Source organism: Myxine glutinosa, chromosome 7 (genome assembly GCF_964187855.1).
Source record: "Myxine glutinosa chromosome 7, kmMyxGlut1.1, whole genome shotgun sequence".
NCBI lineage: Eukaryota > Metazoa > Chordata > Myxini > Myxiniformes > Myxinidae > Myxine > Myxine glutinosa.
Genome location: NC_136267.1, coordinates 155,953,253 through 155,969,920, shown reverse-complemented (window position 1 = coordinate 155,969,920; position 16,668 = coordinate 155,953,253). Strand labels below are relative to the sequence as shown.

At 47.8% G+C, this 16,668-nt stretch overlaps 1 long non-coding RNA gene across 1 annotated transcript; it reads right to left on the bottom strand.

The window, feature by feature from the left end:
• Positions 1-258: 258 nt before the first annotated feature.
• On the bottom strand, positions 259-16,108 carry LOC144892846 (uncharacterized). Its single transcript, XR_013623991.1, has 2 exons — positions 15,966-16,108; positions 259-808 (listed from the first exon to the last, which is right to left on the bottom strand). It is a non-coding gene; the product is annotated as an uncharacterized LOC144892846 (long non-coding RNA).
• Positions 16,109-16,668: the final 560 nt, after the last annotated feature.

Sequence of the window (16,668 nt, the reverse complement as noted above, 5' to 3'; positions counted from 1 at the left end):
ACGAATTAACCGACGATTTTCTATACAGGTATGAAAGATTAACACCGAGAATCCTCCTCGGGACACACCACAGGCACACCCACCGAAAGATAAATACAGTTTCGAAAAAACACAATTGTGATCAATAATTACTTAACTTCGAAAACGTGAGAGCGTGGACAGCTTCGAAAAGACGTGACCTCGCCGACAAAGATCTCGCGAGATCTCCAACGTAATATCCTTACGTTTCCTTACGTAATATCAAAAACACCCGCTATATTCCATTGTTTTGATTCGTTTATTTCATCAAATCATGTTACATACATATACACACACCAACGTTTTGTTTTGTAATATGGTGCATTCGCAATGTGATTGCCATAAGTTGAAACAGCACATTAAGACTGCCCGATTGAGTGTTATATGTTTTTTCCATAAACACAGAGATTGCAAGCAGCTAGTTGGAGTTTCATAACATCCAGTTATATAGATCAATCAAATTTGGTAACTTGAGACAGAACCCCATCTGTCTGTGCTAATATCAAATTAACTTTTAGCTCCTCATTTAATGTTTTCTTTTCCACCGAGCAATAATTTCATGTCATCAATTCTTAGGCAGATACAACATTAGGCTTTGGTCCCTTTATTAAAATGGTCCGTTTATGGAATAAAACAAGCTTAACTGCAACAAATCATTATCTTTTATCAGAGAAAATGTTCGTCCATTTTTTGTGGACAATATGCCTCAAGGCCCGCACAATCACCGTAAAGATTCTTCCACAACCTTTTCCTCCAGTGCACAAAATCGCTCCAACATTGCATTATATGTCTGAAACACAACCGTTCGGTGGGTTAAACGATTTGTCATCAAAATGGTGAAATTCATTCATTGCGGCCATCCATATATTGAGCAAGTGGAGGAAAAGTAGTATATTGAGAAAATGAGAGAAGGCAAAGGCATTGGGGAGAAAAGGGAAGGAGGTTTTGGATAAGATCTGAGTAAGGTGAGGGAAACGAAGAGAGGAATGAAACATATGGCGGAAGAGTCAAAAGTTCTGCCATTTTAAAATACAGGATATAAATTATTTTTGAAACAATGTTGCCATGAAGAGGTTCTGAAAAAGTGCATTTCTTTTACATTGGATAAATAATCTGTGCTGGTTAAATAATGACAGCATCTAACAATAAATTACATTTAACATTCTTGTAATTAGTGCTGCGAGAGAGCTCTTCCTGGAGCCGCAGACAAAGCGTGCATCTTGGCGGTGATGTCAGAGCGTTCGTCTCAGGTTGGAGAATGGCTTTATTTATCATCATTGCTCATAACTGCATCCAATGATGACTCCAGTTTGTGCTTGGTGAGGCAGGAGATAATGTTCCATGTGGCAGGCAGAGCCTATCGCTCCTGGTACCACACAGAAAGGTCTGTATGGTTTGGATTGTATGGTCTGGTCAGAAAGGTCTTGGTTCTGGTGCTCTCACCATTCACAGCTTGGAGTCGCAGTGTCACAAATATACATATGTGTGTATGTATGTATGTGTGTGTATATACAGTCACGTGAAAAAGTAAGTACACCCCATGTAAAGTTTTGACTTTTTCAACATATTTCAACATACAGCTATTTGATCTTCATTTCAATAATATTGAGAGATAAAGGTGATATAATATAACAAATATCATGAAACATTTACATTTTGTAGTCTATTGTATAATTTAAATAAACATAAATGCAAATTTCGTATGTGGAAAAAGTAAGTACACCCCTATATTTATCACTACTTCAAATACCTAAAATTAGAATCAGGTGCACTAGCTCAGGTGCAAATGATTAGAACATTGTTAGAGAGGATCTTGGAGGAACCTGTCTTATTTAAACCTCAGACATTTCGTTTGGTTTGCTCTTTGTTGTTGAAGTGTGCGGCGTCACCATACCGAGATCAAAAGAGCTCTCTGAGGCCTTCAGAAAGAAGGTTATAGATGCCTACGAGTCTGGGAAGGGATTTAAAAAGATCTCCAAACAATTTGAAATCAATTATCCGACTGTCATCATCTACAAGTGGAGAAGATTCCAAACAACTGCCAACTTGTTCAGGCCAGGCCGCCTCAGCAAGTTCAGCCCAAGAGCAGACCGCAACATGCTGAAAGAAGTCTCTAATAACCCCAGAATGTCATCACGGGACCGACAGGTAGCTCTTGCCACTGTTGATGTCAAAGTGCACGAGTCTACCATTAGAAAGAGGCTGCGCAAATTTGATCTACATGGGAGGTGTGCCAGGATGAAACCTTTGCTGTCCAGAAAGAACATCAGGGCAAGACTAAAGTTTGCCAATGAACACCGAGGCAAAGACCAGCACTTCTGGAACAATGTGCTCTGGACAGATGGGTCAAAGGTAGAGCTATTTGGCCACAGTACCAGAAGACATGTTTGGCGAAAACCAAAGACAGAATTTGACCACACGAACCTGATACCAACTGTAAAGCATGGTGGTGGAAATATTATGTTTGGGGCAGCTTTGCTGCATCAGGGCCTGGGCAGCTCACCATCATATAATCCACTATGAATTCTTCATTGTACCAGAGGGTGCTTGAGGATAATGTGAGGCCATCTGTCGGAAAGTTGAAGCTCAACCAAAGGTGGACCTTGCAACATGACAATGACCCTAAACATACCAGTAAATCCACCAAGGAATGGCAGAAAATAAAGAAATGGAGGGTTCTGGAATGGCCATGTCAAAGCCCGGATCTAAATCCCATCGAGATGTTGTGGGGGGGATTTGAAACGAGCTGTGCATGCAAGAAACCCCTCAAACATCGGACAGCTGAAAGACTTCTGCATGGAGGAGTGGGCAAAAATTTCTCCCAGTCGATGTCAGAGACTGGTAGACAGTTATAAGAAACGCCTACTCTAGGTTGTTTCTGCCAAAGGGGGCAATACCACCTATTAGAGCCAAGGGTGTACTTACTTTTTCCACAGAAGGAAATGGCATCTCTGTTAATTTTTTGTTGAATAAATTATTGCAAAGTCAATTTCTCATTGTTTTTTGTTCAATTAGATCACCTTTATCTATAAAACCACCTTTAGAGGCCATTTTTCCCCACAAGCGGGGGTTGGCTCTTTTTCGGGAACTGTGGTTGTTGTTGTTTTTCAGTCCCCTTTTTGAAGCAATGTTTTACGGCCGGATGCCCTTCCTGACGCCAACCCTTTTTGCCGCCTTTAACGACAAGCAGGGAATTACCAGTGAACTGGTACTCAATTTGCCGACCTCGGAAGGATGACAGGCTGAGTCAACCCCCCTGGCGTTAATTCAGCGAATGACCGGGATTCGAACCCAGGATCCTAGGTTATCCTAAGCCGGCACCCTAGCCGCTAGCCCAACACCAGGGATCCTTTATCTATAGATATATTATCTATAGATATCACCTTTATCTATAGATACTGTTTAAATGAAGATCAAATATTGATATGTCCACATATGTTAAAAAGATTTTTAAAAACATTTAATGGGGCGCACGTACTTATTCCACATGCGAAATTTGCATTTATGTTTATTTAAATCATACAATGGACTACAAAATGTAAATGTTTCATGATATTTGTTATATGATATCACCTATATCTATCAATATTGTTGAAATGAAGATCAAATAGCTGCATGTTGAAATATGTTGAAAAAGTCAAAACTTTACATGGGGTGTACTTACTTTTTCACGTGACTGTATATATATATGTATGTGTATATATATATATATATATATATATATATATATATATATATATATATATATATATATATATATATATATATATATATATATATATATATATATATATATGTATATATATATATATATATATACTGTATATATATATTTATATATATATATATATATATATATATATATATATATATGTCGGATTGGGACTTAGGACTTGGGACTCAGAAGACTCAGAAGAAAGGAGCAACGGATATATTTATTGGAACTCGAGTACTCAAGCTTGAGGACAGCAAAGTTGCATTGAAACTCACAAGGAATGACCAACAGTACAACAAGATGCTCTGAAATAACTCAATTAACATTGCTTTATATAAAGAAAGTCAGGGGTGGAGTTAGCTCACAAGACACAGAGACAGAATGGGCTCATTGGGCCTCCCACCATAGTCCCATCCTGTTGTTCAGTTAATTAAAGGAAGTTCATCCAAGGCCAGTCATGGGTTAGCTCTGATAAGGAGATGGTCAGCATTATGTGGCAACATGTTTACAACTTTCTGTATAGCAGCTGGCTTGGGAAAGTACAAAGGGGAGTGGACACTCATAAAACTGTCAACTTGCAAGATAATGGCAGAGTCAGGAGAAAGGCAAAGAGAGATAAGAGTTGCCTCCAAGGCCTGAAAAGGGGAACTAGAGATTGTGCCCACGCAGGCCAGAGCACACAGGCAGAGAACTCCTTATTAGGATATTACACATCCTCAATGCAGTAGAAAGAACTCAGTATCATAAAAGAGTACAGTAGCAAGTCAAAACAAAACATATAATTGGTTATACTTGGTAATTGGTAAAGCAGCAAGGATATACAAAGGGGGAGGGGCATTACAGCTCCCTACATACCGCCCTTTTGGATCTAAGATACAAAGTTATCTACGAGCCAATCAAAGGCCTTTATTTCAAACAAAAACAGAAAAATCATTCAACATATCACGCGAAGGCAGCCCCGTAAGAATGTCCCGTACCAAAGCACCACACAAACTCAGTAGGATGATTCGCGTCTGTATGTGAGTATGCAATGTAAGGCCGTAAAAGCAGAGTGATCAAATGGCACACAAAATCCACCAAAAGAGGTGGGAGAGAGAGAGAGTGTAACTAAACGTAACGTACCACACGAATGCAGCCCAGTGAGCATGTCCCGTACCCAGTACCGCACAACGAACCCAGCAGGCTGATCCGCGGGTGTGTGGGTGCAAGTGGGTGTAAGTGGATGTATGATGTATGTAAGTCGGGTGTAGATGGGTGTATGAGGTGAGACCGTAGAGACATGAAGATCGAATAGCGCGCCAAATCCACAACGAAGACCTCTGGTTCCACCGGGGTCCACACCCAGGAAGATCTCCGACCCACCCTTGGTCCACAGAGGTGCAGCCGGACTCCTCCCCAACTGGAGCTCGCCCAGGCTTCCCCAAGTGAAATCCTTGTAGATCTTCAGCGCTCAATCGATATTCATGTTCATGAGGTCTCTTACGTGCTGGTGATCTGGGGAAGACACAACATCGTCAGTATCAGGTGGCTCAAACCTATGGCCATGAAATAAAGCATAACGATCCAAAGGTGGGAGAGAAACTTCCTTTGGGTCAAAGTCGAGATCGTCCGAGGCGATGCTGCTTGCTTCGCTGTTATTCAAGGGCGAATCTCCAAAACAATCAGACTCGGAACTCAGAGTATTTTCACGATCGAGTTCCTCTCCATCCGGGCTTGGGTTCACAGCTGGGTCCAAATCCCGAACTGGGTCAGTGGCGTTTGACTCACTGTGGGCTTGTGAGACATAAAGGTGAGCTCGTGAAACATGGAGAGGCAGAGCCTGCATTGAAACATAAACATCAGCCGGGGACCCTCGCAAGTGGCCCACATCATCATTGGTAACATCATCAGTAACATTATTCTCAGGTGGCGTAGGCCTGCGGAGTGGACGGCCCATAGTCATAGCCACGGCATGGCATATCGTGAAGAAACGAGAGGAATCCTTCAGGAAATCGTCGATTTCTTCTTCCGACGTGTCGGGGCCCAGGTTAAACGGCCTTCTGGTAGCCTGAAATGCTTCGAGGTCCGCATAAGTGTACTCGACATCATTATCGGTAATATCAACAATGGAAGAACAATCTTCGGAAGCGGAGATCTCATTGTCGCGGCCCAGGGACTCGTTCAGGTCGTCGTCCCAGGATCCGCGATTGGCAGTTGAGTTGACAGCTGGTGTGTCATCCGGACCCGCGATCCGCTGGTCGATCATCACCATGGCCTTTTCCGGTGTCGTCTTCAGTGTCCATCCTGTGGTAAACTTTCTCGCACACGCAAGGACTAAAGCCTTGATTAGTACACAACAAACCACTAGTCCAAGGACTATTGCCAAGGCGGTCAATATCCACTTTACTATCGTCCCTGTCCATCCTTTAAACCAGTCGGTAAGCCACTGGTGGGAGGCTTCCCGATCCATGCGATCCTTTGTCAATATGTGAGCACTTTCTCTTAACCTTATAATAGCAGCACTGACCCCTTGTGAAGGGTCAGGAATAAAAGTACAACATTTACCCTTAATTATCCCACATACCCCTCCTCGTTCTGCCAGTAGCATATCTAACGCAACCCTATTTTGCATAACCATTGTACGCAGGTGGACAACCGTGTCCAACATTTCGTCGTGTGCTGTAGCGGTGTCGTTGGCCACCCTTTCTAAGATTAACGCAATTTTGTCAATGCGGTAACTGTTCATGACCGTCCCAGCCCATGGGAAGAAGAAGCTAACGGCTTTCTCCCAATCAGCGCCGTGTAAAGTAGTGGTGTCGTCGTCGTGCCAATAGGTGCTTCGTTGTGTCCTTATGAGTGCGGTGGTATTATGCAAGTGCTGTCGCATTTCCATCTCTGGGAAAACTGATCCTAAATAGCAAATTCCTCCCCAATTATCAGGTAAATACGGGTAAGCTTTATTCCCGCATACAAACATGGTCCCGTGCGGAGCCACCAAATGGGTGGTCATGCAAGTGAGAAGGCCTGGGATAGTGTTTGTCCCGTTTTCCCCTTTCCATGCCAACTGGAGGTGTGTGAGGTTATGCAAGGGCGAGCTTGTAACGTTCACTAGCAGCGTGTGTTTCCCTTTTCTCGGGTCCGCGGGAAGGGTATCTCTACACACGGATTTGCCTACCATTACTTGGCCCTTTCCTTCTAAGCAGAGGGCCCCCCATGCCGGCTTGACCCAAACCGGCGCCGGACGTTCCTCAAAGTGTCGGGACAGAATGGGAGGGGAGTACTGGAAAACTCGTTTACACGCGGTTTCATCAGAACCTTGGCTTGTCAGAGTTGTACTAATGCATTTGGTATCTAATGGCTTCGAGCACAAATCATTGAGTGATAGGGGTAACACTACCATTGGTATGCCTGCTGTGCTGGTGCGGGGAAGGTGCATACACATCCAACACTGTGTCCTATTCTGTACTGTGGCCATATGCCGTGCGACCTTCCAGTATGTGTTCTCCTCTGGCTTCCTTCTTACTTCCTGGGCAGGAGGGGGTTTAATAACGTAGGCGGCACAACTAGGCCGGAATTGGTGTTGGGTCTCTCCCCTCTTTTTGTTCCTTCTAATCAGTGTGCGCGGGGGCCATATTCCACATTCAAGTATTATCGTGGTGTGTAGGCCGACGAGGGCATGCGACAGTAGGAGAGTAGTATTGTCGATGCCCGTGCCCCATTGATATCCTGCGGCGGCGTGACTATTCACGGTCCCAGTAAACCTTCCATTTTCCACCTGTCTAACTTTAGTTAAGACTATGCGTGGGGTTGTCATGCGTGCCTGTGGTGTCCCATTATGTACCACCATGGCTTCCATCCATCTTACAGATAACCACTTGAAATGTGTCTCCAACTCACAGCAATGTACTACTATCCCCTGTCCCCGGGGAGCCGTTATGTATTTGACGGAGTAAAGTTTAAATAACGTGTAGTTGTCGTGCCCTGGGTATTTGGGGAGATCCTCTCTCAGTGGGTTAAACTGCAGAAGCCTATCCTTGGCGGGGTTTGTTAGGCAGCTGCCCAGAATTCCCATCATCATGACCGTCATCGCCGCCCTTAGGAGACTGTGGTGCCCTAGACGGTGCATTGTCTTCAGCGGTGTGAGGTGTGGTGTCTGCAGCAATGTGAGGTGCGGTGTCTTGTGTGGCTTGTGGTGCGGGGATGGACAACTTACAATGGGTGGCGTGGATCCACGAAGGTTTACCCTCGCAGAAGACTGCCGTCGGTGTGACCAGTAGCACCTGGAATGGTCCCTTCCACCGTGGCTCCAAAGCAGCCTTGCGGGTGAAGTGCTTCACGAGCACCCAGTCGCCGGCCTGAAAGTTGTGGATGGCGTGGCCTATTGGTTCAGGCAGCGCCTCTCGTACTCGAGCATGGATGCTGCGTGCCACATTCGACAAGCCTATGCAAAATCTCAAAAGCATGTCATCCATTACTGGCAAAGCAAGGGTGGACATGTCTGTTGGTGCTGAAACGGGCAAGCTCATAGGTCGTCCCATTAATATTTCGTGGGGGGAAAGGCCCGTAGCGCGACCCGGGGTGGAACGAATGCTCATCAATGCAAGCGGAAGAGCCTCTGGCCACCTCAAGCCTGTGTCTGCGCAAAGTTTCGCTAGTTTATTCTTTAAAGTCTTGTTCGTTCGTTCCACAAGTCCTGAGGACTGTGGGTGGTAGACGCAATGGAAGGATTGTTTAACGCCCAACGCCTTCAGGATGCCCTTAACCACCTGCGCCGTGAAATGGCCTCCTTGATCTGACGAAATTATCTGGGGAATGCCAAATCTGCACATAAAATCCCGCACGAGGCGCTTCACTACTGTCGGAGCATCGGATTTGACGCATGGGTATGCTTCGACCCATTTGGTGAACGTATCTACGATTACCAACACATAGCGAAACGACATGCTTGGTTCCAATTCTGTAAAATCGAACTCAATAGTTGCGAACGGCCCACTAGGCGGGGGTCGTCCCCCATCATGTGCATGTCTCGGTGGCGCCCCTCTATTGTGTTGCTGGCAGACCACACACGATCGGCACACTTCGGATACAATCCGTGACAGTCCTGGCGCTGCCCAAGTGTAGTCTATCTGTCCCATCACCCCCCTCTGGCACACATGACCATTCTGATGAGCCATGCGTGCCAGCCAGGGCAGTAAAGCCTGGGGTGCTATAGGTTTTTCATCAAGGGTCCACATTTCCCCTGGCCCAGGGCGTATCGCTCCTCGTTTGAGCCAGACCTCGTGTTCGGCCGTCGGTGCAGCATTTTGCAAATTTATGATATCGTCCTTAGTTGGTGTGGCGGGTGGTCCCGCAGTCGGTATGTCAGCAATCTGTGCGGCTGTCTTCTGTGCTCGTGTCACCATCGGCATGTTGCGTTCTATCTGTTGGTTGGCGGCCTTTCCTGCCGCCTCGTCCGCCCTTGCGTTGCCCCGGGCAACGTCAGTGTCCGCCCTTTGGTGGCCACGACACTTAATTACCGCGATAGCGCGGGGAAGTAAAATGCTTCGGAGGAGCCCTTCTACCAACGCGCCATTCTTTATCACTGAACCGGCAGATGTGAGAAAACCTCTCATCTTCCAGATGGCTCCTTTATCGTGGACTACGCCGTGAGCGTAGGCCGAATCTGTGTAAATGTTGACGGCAAGGCCTTCCGCCAAGCTGCACGCTCTGGTCAAGGCGCACAGCTCCGCCTGCTGTGCGGAAAATGTAGGTGGAAGACGCCCGCTCTCTACCGTTTCGCTATCCGAGCACACGGCGTACCCGGACAACAGGGACCCGTCCCATGCGCGCCTAGCTGATCCATCGACATAATATGTACAGTCGGGATATTCTAAGGGATTGTCCTTTAAATCCGATCGCACCGTGGAGACTAGCTGCACAACGTCGGTGCACACATGAGGTTCGCCCTCCTCAGGAGTGGGCATCAGTGAGGCTGGGTTGAGCGTCGTGCAACGTTCGATCGTGATGTTGGCTGCAGTGATCAGTGCGGATTCGTATTGCATTAATCTAGTGTTAGACAAATGCTGTGTGCTTCGCTGTAACAGCAGCGAAGTGACGCAATGTGGTACCCGTAGCGTTACTGGGTGTCCCATAACAATGTCCGCTGTTCTTTCTACTGCGTACCTGGCCGCTGCCACGGCTTGCAAGCACACCGGAAACCCTTGTTCGACCGGGTCTAACTTTTTACTAAAGTAGGCCACCGGCCGCTCCTTATCCCCATGGGTCTGTGTCAAAACTGACTGGGCGAAACCTCCCACGGCGTGAGTGTAAAGGGTAAATGGTTTCGCATAATCCGGGAGTCCTAATGACGGTGCCGTAACCAGCGCCTGTTTCAGCCCGTCAAAACATCGCCTCAATTCATCCGTCCATATCAATAGGTCCGGGGCATTTGATTTGGTCGCCTCGTACAGTGGTTTAGCCAGCAGCGCAAAATCAAGTATCCAAGTGCGGCAGTATCCCGTCATACCTAGGAAGCGCAGCATTTGCCGTTGCGAGCGAGGGCGAGGCAGCTCCGTGATAGCGGTCACTCGTCCAGCATCCAATTCTCGTTTTCCGTGCGAAATGGCGTGTCCCAAGTAAGTTACAACCTGCCGCACAAACTGAAGTTTTGGTCTGCCTACTTTGTGGCCTTTGGCCGCCAAGGCCTTTAATAGGGCCAAAGAATCCATTTCGCACGCCTCCTTTGAAGGGGAGCAAATCAACAAATCGTCAACGTATTGCAGCAACACTGACCCTCCCTTCAATTCCACATCCGCCAGGTCGCGGTGCAGCGCCCGGGAAAACAGAGTGGGGCTATCTGAAAACCCCTGAGGTAGTACTGTCCAAGTATACTGGCGCCCCCTATGGGTGAAAGCGAACAAGTATTGTGACTCAGGCGCGATGGGCACAGAGAAAAACGCAGAACAAAGGTCGATGACCGTGAAGTATGTTGCGTCCGGCGGAATTGACATCATGAGGGTTTCTCCGTTTGGAACTAGTGGGTGTATGCCCTGTATCACCTTGTTCACCTCCCTTAAATCCTGTACAAATCTCCATTTGTCCTTTGACGGCTTTTTAACTGGCAAAATTGGTGTATTACATGGGCTGTTAGTTTCTACGATAATCTTCTGTTCCACTAGGGATTGAATCACTGGTGCTATGCCTACGTCGGCCTCAGGTCGTAGCTTATACTGTTTTACGTTTGGCAAGCGCATCCCCGGCTGCACTGCTATCACTAGAGGTTTGGCGTCTCGCATCCGTCCAACCTCACCGTCGCTTTTGGGCCATAAATTGTCTGGCACCTCCGCTAGGAGGTAATCCGACTCACCCGGGTCCGTCAGCACTGCCCTCATGGCATAGGTGCCTTTGGGGGGCAACTCTGCCTCTTCGAACTTTCCGTCCCTCCGTTCTGCCTTAATGTCAATTGAGAACCCTTCACCGTTTTCGAGCTGTTTCAAAGTCCAGCGGCCCCTCTTACACCGATAACCATGTAAGGGAACTTCTCGTAACCTCCCTACCATCCAACCTACACTTTCCGGCGGCCACCCTTTGGCAGTAGTGAGGGTAACATGGGCGACCGCTCCTTCGGGGTATTGGGTCAGCGCATGCTGACTCGGGGTTAGGACTACCTCAATTCCTATTCCCTCACGCCCGATCCATACCCGTGACAAGTGTAGAGGCATCCATTCGCCCAGCTTTTCCTTAACCCTTTCCCGGTAGTTCTCGTCCTCACCCGTTGCATCATAGTACGCAGTGCAATGGGGTGGATTATCCTTTAAGTCCTTTATCGAAATTTGGTGCTGTTGCATCCAATCTCGCAGCACTGAACTGTCCAAACACACATTATCTATGATATATGTCCAAGCAGACAAAGCCCCTGGATCCAAGCGCCACCAATACGCGGTGGGGCCGGGACGAGCCAGTGCCGTCATCAACAAGTCGCGTTTAGACTCCGCGACGTCTACGAAAACTCCCTCCTCGGTACATGAGATTTGACAGCCCAAACGGCACAATAAATCCCGTCCCAGCAAATTCGTCGGGGCGGTAGTGGTCATCAAGAAAGCATGTTTAGCCTCCAGCGGGCCGCATGTTACTCGCACTTCCTCCGAAATAGGAAGCGCTTGGGGTAAACCCGAAACACCCAGTATTTGAACATTCCTGGCCGTAGGGCGCAAAGAGGGCAATTGCCCCTTGTTAATTGTGCTGCGAGTCGCGCCCGTATCTACGAGAAATTCTAATTGTCTTCCCTCCACGTCCAACATCATGGTTGGTTCCTCTGCCGGTGTCATGGTCAAGAGAGGACACTCCTTGGGCGACTCGCCAGCGTCCCGTCAATAGGCCCCTCTATTGTATTGGGGCTGAAACCCCTTACGAGCCTTTGGGCAATCACGTATCCAGTGTCCCATCTGCTTGCAATAATGGCACGGTTCCTGCGGAACCGGTGGTGCGGAGGGCATAGGTCGTCCCTCTACAGCTCCCCTTCCGCCCTGCCTGCGTTCTGGCGGCCCCCAAAGTGACTGGTTCACTGGTTGCCACTGCGGCGGACCCCGAGGCGGGGCCCAGTTCCCCCTTGGTCCGTTCTGCATCCCACTATTGGGGGGTGGTCCGGGGTTTTGGAGAAGGGGTCTTGGTGGATACCAATTTTGGGGAGGGGGCCCTTGCACATTCCAAGTTTGAGGGTTTTGAGGAGGAAGGGGAAGAGGGGGTGGTATTGTCCATTGTTGTTTTACCTCGTTCATATTAATTAGTCCAAAATCTTCCTCAGTACAACCGTCGCAGTTTTCATTTTCGCTGTGGATCCACTCTCCGTTGGGGAATTGGCCCTTATAGAAAAAAGGATAACAACTCCTCCTATGTTCCTCTGGACCTCGAACAGGTCCCCACTTCTGGCACTGTTCGTGTATGTAGTTCTGACTCTGATCCCCTTTTTTATTTTGGTTAAATTGAGCCCGTTTCTCCTGGACAAACATTTGCAATATTTCCTCCTTAATATCCTTCTTCTCCTCTAGGGAGGAGCCCGGGCATTGTTCCAGTTTGTCGCATAATTCGTTGGTTGTCATTCCCTTCCAGCCGAAGAGGACGGTCTGTACCTGTTTCTTTAACACCGGCCGAAGCCCCTCGATTAGATATTGATTTACCAATGGTTGGGGTAGCCCTCCCAGCTGCATCGGACCCAGTCCTCCCCAGCGCGCCATGGCCTTTTCCAACCTTTCTTGGTACTCTCCAATTGGTTCTCCTGCCTTTTGTTTTATGGCCCCAATTTTTCCCCAATCCGGACCTCCTGCTGGCAACAGCGCATGCTCGATGGCACCCAGCAGCCGGAGCTTCAGTGCGTCCCATTGTGGTACTGTTATCTGGGCCGCTCCTGCTGCCCTTGGATCGACGTGCGGCCAGTGTGCTCTTAATCTAGCCCTTTCCCATACTTTGGGTGGGAGCACGGATACTCCCATATGAGTTATGTCTCGATAGTCGCACTCGCCGGCTAAAAACCAATTCGACATGGTCGGCACTATCTGCCGTGGATCTTCAATAAGCAAATGTTGAATCCTTTCCCTCATTACAGTTAAAGAGGATTCTTTCCATGGTACTCTTTCTCGAACCCCCTGTCCTTGGGCGTCAACTCCGATAACTTGTACAGGGCACAATGTTTTCCTTTCCTCTATTTCCTGACATTCCGATGGGGTAGTTTGTGAGGTCCTTTTCCCCTTACAACCTACCAGTGAGGGGTATAACCCATCCGGTCCTATCGGTGGCGGGAACCCTGCGATGTCGGTCCCGTCATCTATTCCGTTAGCCCCGAGTTGTGCAAACGGCCTTCCCTGGCTCGGGTGGTTCTGGGGTATCTGGGGCGCGATGGTAGCGGGGTTATAGGGAGGTGGTAGCGGGGGCGCAGAAAGGATAGGTGGTGCCTGAAACCCCGGGACAGGGTTTAGGTCTGGGGCTGGGGAGGGTAGATTGGTCGCTACCTCCCCTCTCGCGGGGTCTGGTTTTTCAACGAGCGGCATCAGTCGCGCGTTGGCCTGCCTCTCTATTTCCTTAAGCGCTTCATCCTGCTCTTTATTCGCCTGTTTCCTCAGACCCTTGAGTTTTGTTACCTCACCAGCCAAGCTGGCCTGTTTCGACTTTGCGTGTCGCTTCATCGCTTCTTCCTTCCACCAGCCAAAGACTTTCCAATAGTCAGGCGGAAAGTGTTTCGTGGCCTGTTCGAACTTTTCTAATGTCTCATACAACACGTCCAATTTTTCCAGCGCAAAAGACCCTCCTTCGGGCCATGGTTCTCCTAAATCCTTCGTCAATGCAACCCATGACTTCCCTGGTCTCACAGCAGCATAGCCATACCTCTTAAACATAAAAAATGCTGGGGTATGTCTAAGCGGTTCACCTGCCTTTACGGTCTTATTACCTATACTGTTACCCATCCTAAGAAACCTTAGCTTACCGACGTAGCCTTGTACTCGTGAGGATCTCCCGCCTCGCGGCACAGCTACACTACCTAACTCTGAGAGGCTCGCAGCCTTGTACCCGTGAGGTTCGCCCGCCTCGCGTGGTACGGCCGCGCTACCTACTCTCCTGAGAGGCTCGTCCGCCTACACAGCCGTCTATCCTACCCTTACTGCACTTTCCTGGCGTCCTACGCCCGTGTAATAGTTCTGATCTTACTTAAAACTAAAATCCCGACGTCTCCCGGGTAGGCCTCGGATCGGGACGCCGCCCTTATCCTTACCCTCACAACCCAGAGATCTATTACCCCTTAACCTCAGGCGCCCAACGTGGGGCACTTCTCCTTACGTAACGTTACCCTAACGAGTCCATAAACAATCAGTTGCTCCAGGACCCAAGCGGTCCGTAATTAAATTTAGGTTCGTGGAACAGGTATGAGCAGGGAACGGAACGTACGGCGACCGAGCAAGAGAGAGTGGGTTACAATTTGGACTGACCCCCGGGCTAAAAAGGAAAAAACAAAAGAAAACCACAGCTCACCTGACCCGGATCAATTGCCAGCTGGTCTCTCACCACTCCCTTGCCTGGGACCGCGTCCCGGACTGCCCAGACTGATCCCACCGCTGCCACCAGTTGTCGGATTGGGACTTAGGACTTGGGACTCAGAAGACTCAGAAGAAAGGAGCAACGGATATATTTATTGGAACTCGAGTACTCAAGCTTGAGGACAGCAAAGTTGCATTGAAACTCACAAGGAATGACCAACAGTACAACAAGATGCTCTGAAATAACTCAATTAACATTGCTTTATATAAAGAAAGTCAGGGGTGGAGTTAGCTCACAAGACACAGAGACAGAATGGGCTCATTGGGCCTCCCACCATAGTCCCATCCTGTTGTTCAGTTAATTAAAGGAAGTTCATCCAAGGCCAGTCATGGGTTAGCTCTGATAAGGAGATGGTCAGCATTATGTGGCAACATGTTTACAACTTTCTGTATAGCAGCTGGCTTGGGAAAGTACAAAGGGGAGTGGACACTCATAAAACTGTCAACTTGCAAGATAATGGCAGAGACAGGAGAAAGGCAAAGAGAGATAAGAGTTGCCTCCAAGGCCTGAAAAGGGGAACTAGAGATTGTGCCCACGCAGGCCAGAGCACACAGGCAGAGAACTCCTTATTAGGATATTACACATCCTCAATGCAGTAGAAAGAACTCAGTATCATAAAAGAGTACAGTAGCAAGTCAAAACAAAACATATAATTGGTTATACTTGGTAATTGGTAAAGCAGCAAGGATATACAAAGGGGGAGGGGCATTACAGCTCCCTACATATATATATACATATATATATATATATATATATATAAATATAAATATATATGTGCCCTGTGTATTTATTTCTCTGTCACGGAGGAAGTGTCCTCATGTACACGGAAGTGACTCACGTTTGTCACTGAAAGGGAACACGTGCAATTTGTTCGTGCCATTTACCATTTTTTTTTCCACTCAGGAAAGGTGAATTTGAGCTGTCGTAAAATTTTATGACATGCATCTGAATCTGCGTTAATTGCATGACCATTCCGCTTGTTTTCACAACTAGGTATAATGTGAGAAGTGAGACATTAGTAATTTTTATTTGTAAAAATATATATGAGTGATTAATTTTACTCAGTCATTTGAAATTCCGTTGTCACTTTGATCATACATTTCTAAAATAAACATACTTTTCTTTATGAACCAAAAGTAAATCCCAAGCCTGGGAGTTGTATTCTACAACATGCCATGTCACTGCTCACCTGTCTGAGAATGGCAGATCATGTCACAGCACGGAACGATCCGGCACACGTCATGTCACAGCATGGCTCGGCATGGCTCGGAATGGTCCACAACGGCACGTCATGGCTAAGCGTGGTCTGGCACGTGGCATGGCTCAGCTCGACATGGCACAGCTAGGATGGTCCATCATGACTCATGGCACCGAACAGTTCGTCATTGCTCGGAATGGTCCGTCATGGCTCATGGCACTGAACAGTTCGTCATTGCTCGGAACGGTCCGTCACGGCTCATGGCACTGAACAGTTCGTCATTGCTCGGAACGGTCCGTCATGGCTCATGGCACTGAACAGTTCGTCATTGCTCGGAACGGTCCGTCATGGCTCATGGCACTGAGCAGTGCTCAAGACAGGTGTTGCACTAATTTACCTTTCATCGGCACATGATAAATTATGGCGACATGGTCTTCTGCTGAAAGTTGCCAGAGCTTTCCAGCGCCAAGCCACAATACGTGACATTTCTTCTATTTCCAGCAATCGAAGATATAAGGTTTCACTCGGAGAGAAGGCAAGCTCCATAAGGACTCTGAATGATTGTCTTCCCCAAGGGTCTGTCTTGGTTCCAAACCTCCTCAAAATATATGAGTGACATTCCATGTACCACCTCCAGAAAGTTTGCCTACCCAGATCTAGCCCTTACTACCCAATCAATCAACCTTAAAGATCT